Source organism: Brassica napus, unplaced genomic scaffold, assembly GCF_020379485.1.
Source record: "Brassica napus cultivar Da-Ae unplaced genomic scaffold, Da-Ae ScsIHWf_773;HRSCAF=1112, whole genome shotgun sequence".
Lineage (NCBI taxonomy): Eukaryota > Viridiplantae > Streptophyta > Magnoliopsida > Brassicales > Brassicaceae > Brassica > Brassica napus.
The window spans coordinates 85,471-96,437 of NW_026016819.1; the positions used below are offsets into that span (position 1 = coordinate 85,471).

The following is a 10,967-nucleotide window of genomic DNA, read 5'->3' on the forward strand; positions in this document are numbered from 1 at the left end:
AGAAAGAAGATAATTTACCTCTTGGAAGACTGAATTTTGTGGGGTTTGCAAAGAAAAATGGAACCTATAAATAAAATGAGGAAATTCAGAAAATAAATAAAATATTATGTTGCCAGTTGTATGACTTAATATGAATATTAAACATTAATTTAATTAATTAATTTGATATAATAATTAGGGAAAGATAATATTCGTCTCCTAGAAACTTAATATCTATTACTATAAAAAAGAGATTTCATCTCATCTTATCCCTTATATATTAATTGGGGAACATTTGAAAAGATGTAACCTCAATTTTGTATTAATTAAAAGAGGTCCCAATGCATAGGTGTCACTCAATTAGGTAGTCAATTACATTCAATTGAAAAATAAGTAGGTCCACATTCGATTTTTATATGTTGTTAGATACATAAGTTGGTCAAACTATATGATATAATGATATGATATGATATGATATTTTCTTTCCTTAAATAAAACCTACGGAATTACCATAAATGACTAATATATATATGACAATTAATGAGTTTAATAATAAAGATTTGATAACAATGTATATCTCCTCCATCATTTTTTGTTTAATTTTATATTATTAAAATAAATTAAACAATCAAATTAGCTATAAAAATAAAATTTAGATTTTTTCGTATATGTTATATTTTGAATTTTTAAAAACGACAATAAATGACTAAAACTATTAAAATTATTATGTTAAAAATTAATGATCAATGGTTTAACATTTTTATTATAAGAAGATACACATGATTTTAAAACCATATGAGTAAAAAATATCATTTAATAATAAAATAAATAAATATATATATATATATATATATATATATTAAACACTATATACCATAAGATTACATAAATATTTTAATATTAAAACTTTCAATGAATTTTCAAGAACATTTATAAATTATAAACTTATTAAAGATTTCAGATTGAAAATTTTGTTATCGATGATTTAAATATTTTGTTATAAAACGATACGAACATAGAACCGTATGATTATAAATTCTTATTTAATAAATAACTATACAAAATATACTATTCCTAGAAAAATAGGTTGGTCCATCTTAACTTATATTACACTTTTTATTAAACTAACTATCGAATTGATAAATAACGTACCAAAAAATGTTTTGCACTTTCCTTAAATAAAAGCTACGAAATTACCTAATATGATTAACGTATATGTGAAAATTAATTATAATGAATAATAAATATTTGATAACAATTTTTGTATCTTAGTTCTTTTTTTAATTTTATATTATTAAAATATATTTAAAAATCACATTAAATATATAATAAAAACATTTATAATTTTTCTTATATGTTATATTTTGAATTTTTCAAAACGTCTATAAATTATTAGAAATTTGAAGATCCCCACTCTGAAAATTTTGTGATCAATAGATTATTTTTTTTGTCATAATAAGTTACAAATGATCATAAAATTGTATTAATATGAACTTTTATTTAATATTATAAGAAGATACACATTATTTTAAAACCATATGAGTAAAAAATATCATTTAATAATAAAACATATATATTATATATATATATAGATTATACTATATACCATAAGATTACATAAATATTTTAATATTAAAACTTTCAATGAATTTTCAAAAACATTTATAAATTATAAACTTATTAAAGATTTCACATTGAAAATTTTGTTATCGATGATTTAAATATTCAGTTATAAAATGATATGAATGATCATAGAACTGTATGATTATAAATTCTCATTTAATAAATGACTATATAAAATATACTATTCTTAGAAAAATAGGTTGGTCCATCTTGACTTACATTATATTTTTTATTAAACTAACTATCGAATTGATAAATAATCTACCAAAATTTTTTTGCACTTTCCTTAATTAGAAGCTACGAAATTACCTAATATGATTAACGTATATATGAAAATTAATTATTATGAATAATAAATATTTGATAACAATTTTGGTATCTTAGTTCTTTTTTTTAATTTTATATTATTGAAAGATATTAAAAAATCACATTAAATATATAATAAAAACATTTATATTTTTTCTTATATGTTATATTTGAATTTTTCAAAACGTCTGTATATTATTAGAAATTTGAATATTCCCACTCTGAAAATTTTGTGATCAATAGATTATTTTTTTGTTATAATAAGTTACAAATGATCATAAAATATAACGCATATGAATTTTTATAAAATAAATATTCAAACTAAATAATATATATATAAAAAAACACTAATGATTTAAAGTAACAAGATTGGCTGATCAATTTAGTCGTCCAGTTGAAATCTTTCAAAAGTATGTGAAAGACTAAAGTCAAAGTAAATATGTATTTAGAATAGTAGTTACATTTTACTAACCAAATACCGAAAAAAACCGAAACGAACCGAAACCAACCCGATATCCGGGTTGAACACCCGTAATCCAAATGAAGCCAAACTATTGTTTCATTCTCCAAAATATAATAAAAATAATAACTTAATCCCGCGCAAGGCGCGGGTCTTATCCTAGTCAAATAGTGTAAGGAGAAGTTCACACGTGTCTAAATTTTAAAAAATCTTCAATTGCCTTCGTTTTGTTTTAATGGACTCAAAATAAAATGCGTCCCAAACCGAAATATCACAAGTACCATTTCGTCCCGGACCATCACACCACATAAAAACATTCCTCCTAGAGTAGCTGTTAATACGAATAAACGAATGAATATTATGTGGGCTTCAAATCACTTGATTTGGACTGAAAACAAACAAAAATTTGGTCCATTGGTCGCCTTCATCTTCTTAACGAGAAGCTACCATTCATTTGTACGGTTTAATCTAACGAAGTAAACAAGAAACAGAAGAACCCTCTCTCACAATTCAAAATCCAGTTTTAATATGAACGGATTTGGAGCATCTCTCATTAGTTTGGAACTTCAGCTCAATCGATTTCTACTAATAATCACTCTTGATTTCAGTTTAGAAAATATTCATGTATATCAAGGATTTTAAGTGGTTAGAGAAAATTATCAGCTTGGGGATCTCCTAAAAAGATTACAATTTTGAAGGCTATTGCAAATTAGTAAGACATTAATTGACTAGAAAAAAAAAATCAGATGTATTTGAGAATAGGTCCTACTGACAGATGTAATTGAGTTTTTGGAAGATGCTTTGTAAGAGGAGCTCAGGTTTGGAAGAAATGAAGGGAGAGCAACGTTAGTGATATGATGGAAACGGAATGTTCGATCTGCAAGGCATTGTTTTAATTAAATTATAATTTAGTCTTTGTCTGCGGGTTACTAATAATGTTTAGAATGTTCACTGAAGGTTAGGAGGAGCACAACACAAACCATAAACATTCTAGGAAACTACAACGACAATTTAAATGATTCTCACTTATGTTAATGTACAAGACACTCAAGAGAAACCTTATAATTCATACATGCACCCAAACAGAAAAACCTAACACCGTTTAGAATGATCACTGAGGCCTGAGGGTAAGAGCATAACACAAAACAAAAACATTCATCAAGCTTCGAAAACTTACTAAAACAACCTGCTGGTAAAGTGTCTCAGCTACGTTGACCCACTCAAAACTCCAAGATACATAACACATACAACTAATACAAAAAAAAACAAAAAATGAGATTATAAGACCGTTTTGAGTGATCACTGTGGGTTAAAAATATGACACAAACAGAAACATTCAAGATTCAAACAAAATCACAATCTGTAGGAAACTCTAACCAAAGTTGATCTACAAAAGACTCCAAGATACAACCCATTTCATAAAATAAAAGACTTAATTTATAATATATACAAGCACAAAACTAAGGAATAATAGAGATGACAAACACTATAAACACAAAATGTAATGATCCAAATTAAACAAATACTCTATATGTTCATCAATTAATATATTAGCAATCAGCTTCTAGAATCTCAGAAAAGATGTTAAGCCAATAAGAGAAATGTTATTTTAATCTACTAATAATAGCAATCCCAATTAATTCCAAAGGTTGTGAGTCTACTTATGTTGAAAGGTTGTGTCTTTTGAAAAAGAAGTGTAAAGGGTTGTGTCTTTTCTAAAAGTTCTATGTTGGAAGGTTGTGTCTTTTACAATTAATTTCTAAGGTTGTGAATCCACTTATGTTGAAAGGTTGTGTCTTTTGAAAAAGTAGTGTAAATGGTTGTGTTTTTTCTAAAAGTTCTATGTAGTAAGGTTGTGTCTTTTCCAATTAATTCATAAGGTTGTGAACTTCAATTATGTTGAAAGGTTGTGTCTTTTGAAAAATATGTGTAGAGAGTTGTGTCTTTTCTAAAAGTTATATGTTGTAAGGTTGTGTCCTTCTAAAAATAGTCTAAAAGTTGTGACTATTCACTAGTATCTTTTAAAAAATGAGAAGTTGTGAGTATTAGAAGAATGCAACTATTCATATTGAAGGGTTGTGACTATTCAAATAGGCTTTAAACCAACATACAAATTATAATTGTTTAAAATTATAAACTAATAATTTTAATATTATGTCTTAAATAGGAAAAAAAATTATATATCATGCAATAAAAAAAATTACATTTTGTTCAAAAAGTGGTTAAAGATAACTATCATGTGAAAAATGTATGAAAAAACTTAAAAAGGATGAAGACACAATTATATGCAATATGTGTTTTGATAAAAAATTAAAGGGAACATTAAGGTTTATAAAATATATATATATATATATATATTTGAATACTTTGTAAATCATATTTTAATCATCAAAATTAAATTTAATTATTTATATGATTTAATTTTTTTATCAGGCATATAAAATTATAAATTATAGATTATAATATATTTTTTATAAAATGAGTTCCCGTGCGATATCGCACGGGCTCTTTGCCTAGTTATAAAAGGAGAAAAACTCAGAAAATAAAAAAAAATTTAAAAACTATTAGTGTTTGGGTTGGAGCAGAAGGAAGAGTGACCTATCGAAAAGTGATTCGCGATACCGTGTGAGTGAGACAAAACCCGAAAAGATTAGGTGGTGATTGCAGGGTTAGTAAACAAAAATTTTGGACCTTGGAAAAATTAACGGACCGACCGTTGGAACGGGATGGAGCCCACAAACCGAGAGAGCGAGTGTGGGTGGCCCATTAACCATGGGCAGTCGGAGCGTTATACATTTATATATTCAAAATTCAACAGTATAGTGTGGAGTAAGTGTATCGAATGAAGATAAATACAATGGTAATGATTGAATTGAATCCTTTGGTTTTTCTGCATCAGTTCATTTCTAAGACCTGATTTCGATTGTTTGTGTAGGGTTCATATATAATATATTCTAACCAAACGGTTAAAGATGTCTCCAAATCAAAAACCAAATCAAGAAGTAAGTCAGCTTTAATTAACAAGACCTACGGCTTCTCTGCTTGCAAGACAAAACAAACCATTAGACATTTACTTTGTTCAACTTCTTACAATACACCAATGATGAAACTGTTTGCTTTTCTTCTCTTTTGAGGTCATTAGCAAAGTTTGGTGATAACTTATCTCCGGTCTTAGTCTCTAAGTTGCAAAACCAAGACACCAAAAAGCAAAAACTAGAAGCTAAGGTGTGTGTTACATATTGGAGATTTAGAATTTGTTAATACTATAAACCTTTACGTTGATAGGTTCAATGAGTTTGTTATTGAATCTAGGTGGCTGATCAAGTTAACTCCAGCAGAAGATCTAAACTCACTATCCCAAAGGAACCGAATCTTAGAACTTCAGAAAGGTCTGAAAGACACAGGTACTAGTCAACATCATGACAAGTGTTTTGGCTTCCTTACAAACATGTTTATTGTTATCCTCAAGTGCCTTTTTCTGTGGAGGGTTCCAGGATAACAATAAACATGTTAGTAAGGAAGGCAACACTTGTCATGATGTTGACATCATTCTCAGAAGCTCTCGTTAGAAGACTAGACTATTGTATTAGATTCCTTTGCAGAATCTTGAACCTTCTTCAACGCCTTTGTCTAAAAGTAATACTCCACGGTCTCAAGATCTTCAGGTATAACTAATCTCCCGATAACTACAAGTCCAATTTTTTTATCATCCCACATGAGTTAAAACAGAGTTTACTGCATTAGGTATTTCGTTTAAGAACATCAGTGCGAGCAAAGGAACGCTCTCAAATGTAAGTCTCAAATCCAACTTATAGAACCCATCTTTTCAAATGTTCATATGTCTCACATAGCAGGCTAAGATTGATGCCGGGCAAGTTAATGATGCTACCTACTAACTCCAGAACGTTAAGTACTCCATGAATCTACTTTTCTTTTACAGTCTAGTTTAGATCCTTGAGTGTCTTTACTTATGACGCACATTCTCTACAGGCTAAAACCCGTTGATTCCTCAAAGGCTCAAAAGATAGGATAGTCCAAGGAAACCACAGCAGAAAAATAAATTGCCTAGCGTATGAATCTAATATTTACCCTCTAGACTCAAAGGTGATAATGCAGATTTATTCTAAAGACTTATGAAAAGTATACATACTACACAATTCTAAAATTCACTTTCTTGACAGAGATCAAGCAAAGAAGAACTCAAGGAAGCAATTAGCATCATGTATACTCTATGATAGAGTGGATACCCAATTTGGTATAGGTGAATTCTCAAAATGTATTAGAGACTTCCAAAGATGCATTTGATGTGGCTATAGATGAAGTTTTTAGGAGATTCAAGGAGCAAGAGAATTGGTACAATGGAGATGAGGATGAAGATTATTCGATAAATTATTACCTAATTATTTCCTTATTTATTAATAAGGGATTTTTGGATGTTTTAGCTCTAGTAAAGTTATGATTAGACTGTAAATTTAAGATTTTTATTGAGAGATTAATAAGTTGGTTAGTTAAGTTTTGTTATTACATATTTCATGGAGTAGTCAAGAAAGTTGTTATATGTATGGAGTTCCCATTAATATATTTTCTTTTGGAGGAAATGAGTATGAATTTAAAACTATTTATTTAAATGTTAGATGTTGATATTTTGTATATATTTTTGAACATACAAAAAAAGTAACTAATTAGGAAGGTGGGAAATGAAAATGGACCAAGAGGCTCACATTTTGGCACGTAGAGAGATTAATTTAATAAGATTGTACTATGATAGAAACTGAGGAGGTAGGTAGAAGTAGAATCTGATTTTGGGGTTAGGTTTGGTGATAGCGTAAGACTCGTGACACTTTGATGATTGTTCGTTTATGCTATAGTTTTTTGCCAATGTTTTTTTTTGTAACTTATTTTTTGCCAATGTTGAGACGACACTATAACAATCAGTTTCACTTGCCTTTTATGTGGAGAGATACTAAAAGTATAGAACAAGAAAAATAATATTGGTTTATGGATCACTCTAAAATAGTAGGTGAAAAATGTATATATGTAACGAAAAAATGGCTAAAATGAACGGGAGAGAAGCTCACTCAGAGAACATGACCTTAACAAATAATTAATGGAGAGTTGGTGTATAGAAAAAATTTAGTTATTTCAAAAAAAAAAAAAATTAGTTATATTATAAATCCCCCTCCCCCTTATATATAATTTATTATATTTAAAATTTTTAAAATGAATAATATCTTGTTTTTATTCGTAACAATATGTATTAAATTTAGTTAAAAGATATATCAGAATTCTGTTAATTATATTCTCAAGATATTTATACCAACACTTGAACTATTCGTGATGCTGAACAAGTCCACCAACACAACTACCACTTTCTGAGGAAATCGTTTTTTTTTGCTCCAGGCTTGTTTGTTAGTGTGGTTGTATTGTGTGCCAAGTGTACTCAAGAAGGTTACACCAGTCTCTTTTATATAACACAACTTCTCAAGCCCTCTTCTAACACATCTCTCTGATGAAGACCATGGAGCTCTTCTCTCTCTCATCCATCCTCCTTCTCCTTGTGCTCTCCTTCACTAGTCCCATTCTCTCCATCTCTGATCAGCCATTATTAATCTCTTCTGTTGTTCCTGATGAAGAAGAAGAAAGCTGCCCTTACACTGTGATTGTCACCACGAGCTGGTTTCTCCCCTGATTTGTCAAGGGATCAGATCACATTCGCTTTGGGTGACGCTGACGGCAACAAGGTTTTGATTATAACACTCAGCTTATTTTATATTTCTTTTGTGTTGTGTGGGCTCTAATCTTGTTGTCTGTTTGTATCAAATTCAAAAACTTGATATATTCCATTTGTCTGATGCCATGGATGCATGTAATTTTTTTTTTTAATCCATTCGCACAGAAATGAGAAAATTTAATATACTATTTGATTTCATTGTGTAGATACAACAAATATGAAATCAAATATGTTCTAAACCCATAGTATATAGCTTCTTTTCTTTTGAAAATTAAAAATTCTAGGTATATTTGATTAAAACAGAATTTCTAATGCGATGATATAGTCTATATACGCTATACTAGTTTACGTTTTTACGTACATTTAAAAAGAACTAAACACTTGTACGTTCGAGCTATATGGCTACTACATGTGTGCACTTTTACATATAAATATCGACGTTTTTTTACATATAAGGTGGTCGCACGGAGACTAGATGAACCGTTAACTGGTGGAGGGGGTTTCGAGAAATGTTCATCAGACACATTCCAAGTCAAAGGTCAGTGTCTCGACACCATCTGCTCTCTCTACATCTATCGTTCCGGTCTAGACGGTTGGATCCCCGAGACAGTCGAGATCTACGAGGAGGTTCCAAGTCTGTGAAATTCGATTTCAACAAAAACGTCCCTGACAACACTTGGTACGGCCACAACTATTGCAACAAAAACTGGTTTGCCACCACCTTCACCGGGATTTCCTCCGTTTTCACCCACCGTCCCACCGCCACATCCACCTCATTTTCCTCCCCCCAAGCCCTCTATCCCACCACCGCCACCGCCACCGCATGCACCCCCATCTGCTGCCTCTGGACTTGGAGGTGGTGAGAGTTTGGTTGTTGCGTCTGCAGCGATTCTGATTACTTTAGCGGCTGTGGTGGTTTGAGTTTCTAGTTAAGAGTTGCTTTAGTGACTAATAAAGTATGGAGTAATGACTTTGTTTTTTTTGTTTGTAGTAGTTGGAAATTCTGGAGACCTTGATTAGCTATATAATGTATTGAGTTCTGAAGTAGTAGTAATCGATATAAATGAAACATGCACTAGTGTTTTGCATGTGATTCATAATACCTTTCTTGTTGAATACTATGCAAATACATAACATGATATATCACAATAAAACATGTAAACAACTATCTAACAATGACACGAAAGTGGTACGTAGTTTATTAACTTTTGTTTTGATATGTATAAGTTAAGCTTGATTAAGAATCTAAAATGGTTACAGTGTTGCACCAAATGTAAGAGTGTTGTTGCAAGGTTTGCATCAATCCGAAGCTTAAACTGAAGATTTACAATAAAAAAGACGATTGAACTGAAGACTCGCAAGCTCAAGAACATAACATAGAAGAACATAAGAAAAGAAAATGACACATCCAGTTAAATGAAGTCTCTCTTAAACCAAATCCAGTTAAATAATTGTCGGTTTAACGTTTTAAACTAGTGCTTAGCCAATAATTGTCGGTTTAACGATTTAAACCAACCCACAAAACAGCGAAACACATTCATCATACCTTTTTTTTCTTTGTTTCAAATCAAAACATAGACATCACAATCAATTCATAAGACCCACACGTCACATGTATAGTAGATGCGTGTGCGTGATCTTCTAGAGAAGCACTGCCAGAGACATAAATACATATAGATATTTATCTTAAAATATCCAATCATTTTCTTACAAGAAATAAATAATTATTTTATCAGAATTTTTTCATCTACCATATGAGCCGTGATAATAAATAAATAAATAAAATATCACATCATAACATGAGACGTGGCTCGTGATAATATGAGCCACGGAACGCTACCAATCAAACCCGGTTCTTATACTCGCGTTGGAGCGGAAAAATTCAAACCGAAATTGAATTTCACCCGGTTTAATCCGGTTTTCTCCGATTACTGTTTCACTTTCCCTTACTTTCGTCTCTCTCTCTCTCTCTCTCTCTCTCTGCAAGCGATTTCGAGAAGAAGCTAAAGAAAATGGCGTCAACACGTCTCTTCGTTCTCTACTGCTTCTTCTTCGTCTTCTCAATCATCTTCTCCGTTTCCGAATCTAAAGCCTTGCAGCCTCACGCCGCCGAGTCCTTTAACGTCAGCCTCATCCAGGTCCTCTCTCTCTCCTCTCTCTCTTTCTCGTGTGCGATTTTACCGAGAATCTTATGGTTTTCTTTTGTGTGGATTGCAGAAACTGAGGAGTAGTTGCTCGTACACAGTGATCATCTCGACGAGCTGTTCGTCGTCGAGGTACACGCGCGACCAAATCAGCGGGCTTTCGGCGATGCATACGGTAACCAGGTTGGTTTCCCGCCTCAATTAGATTTTGATTTGATTTTGTGAATTAGGGTAAAGACTTGGTTAATCAATTAGGGTTTGGGTTCCCACTTTGAATGTTGCTTGAAGAAGATTGCATCTGATTCTTTTAGATTGAGCTTACAGTGGATGTTCATAGATTGTGTGTGTTTGTAGCATGGCCAAGTCAGTTCTTTGTGCTAAACTGCTAGTTAGCTAATTGAATTGGCATAACATTGTCACGGTATGGTATGGTAGAGTTATCAGTTAACGTTGTTCTCATTATCTATGTTTTAGCTTTATGTGTAAAGTTATGTTCTTTTAACATTGAGTTTGAGATGTTATGAAAGCTTTGTTGATGCTAGTTAGATATTGAGTACGCATAACATTGTCACTGGTATTAAAGGAGTCTGTTAGTTACAGTGTTCTCAGTACCTACGGTTTAGCTTTGGTGTTTAAATTACTACGTCTTTAAACATTTGAGTTTGAGGTGAAAAGAACACATCTTTGGTGTTTTCAGTGTTCACGGTATCAACGGTGTAGCTTG

General features: G+C 31.0%; 1 pseudogene; it reads left to right on the forward strand.

Moving 5' to 3' along the window:
- The first annotated feature begins 7,706 nt into the window (after window positions 1–7,706).
- LOC125605563 lies at window positions 7,707–9,201 on the forward strand (annotated as a pseudogene).
- Window positions 9,202–10,967: the final 1,766 nt, after the last annotated feature.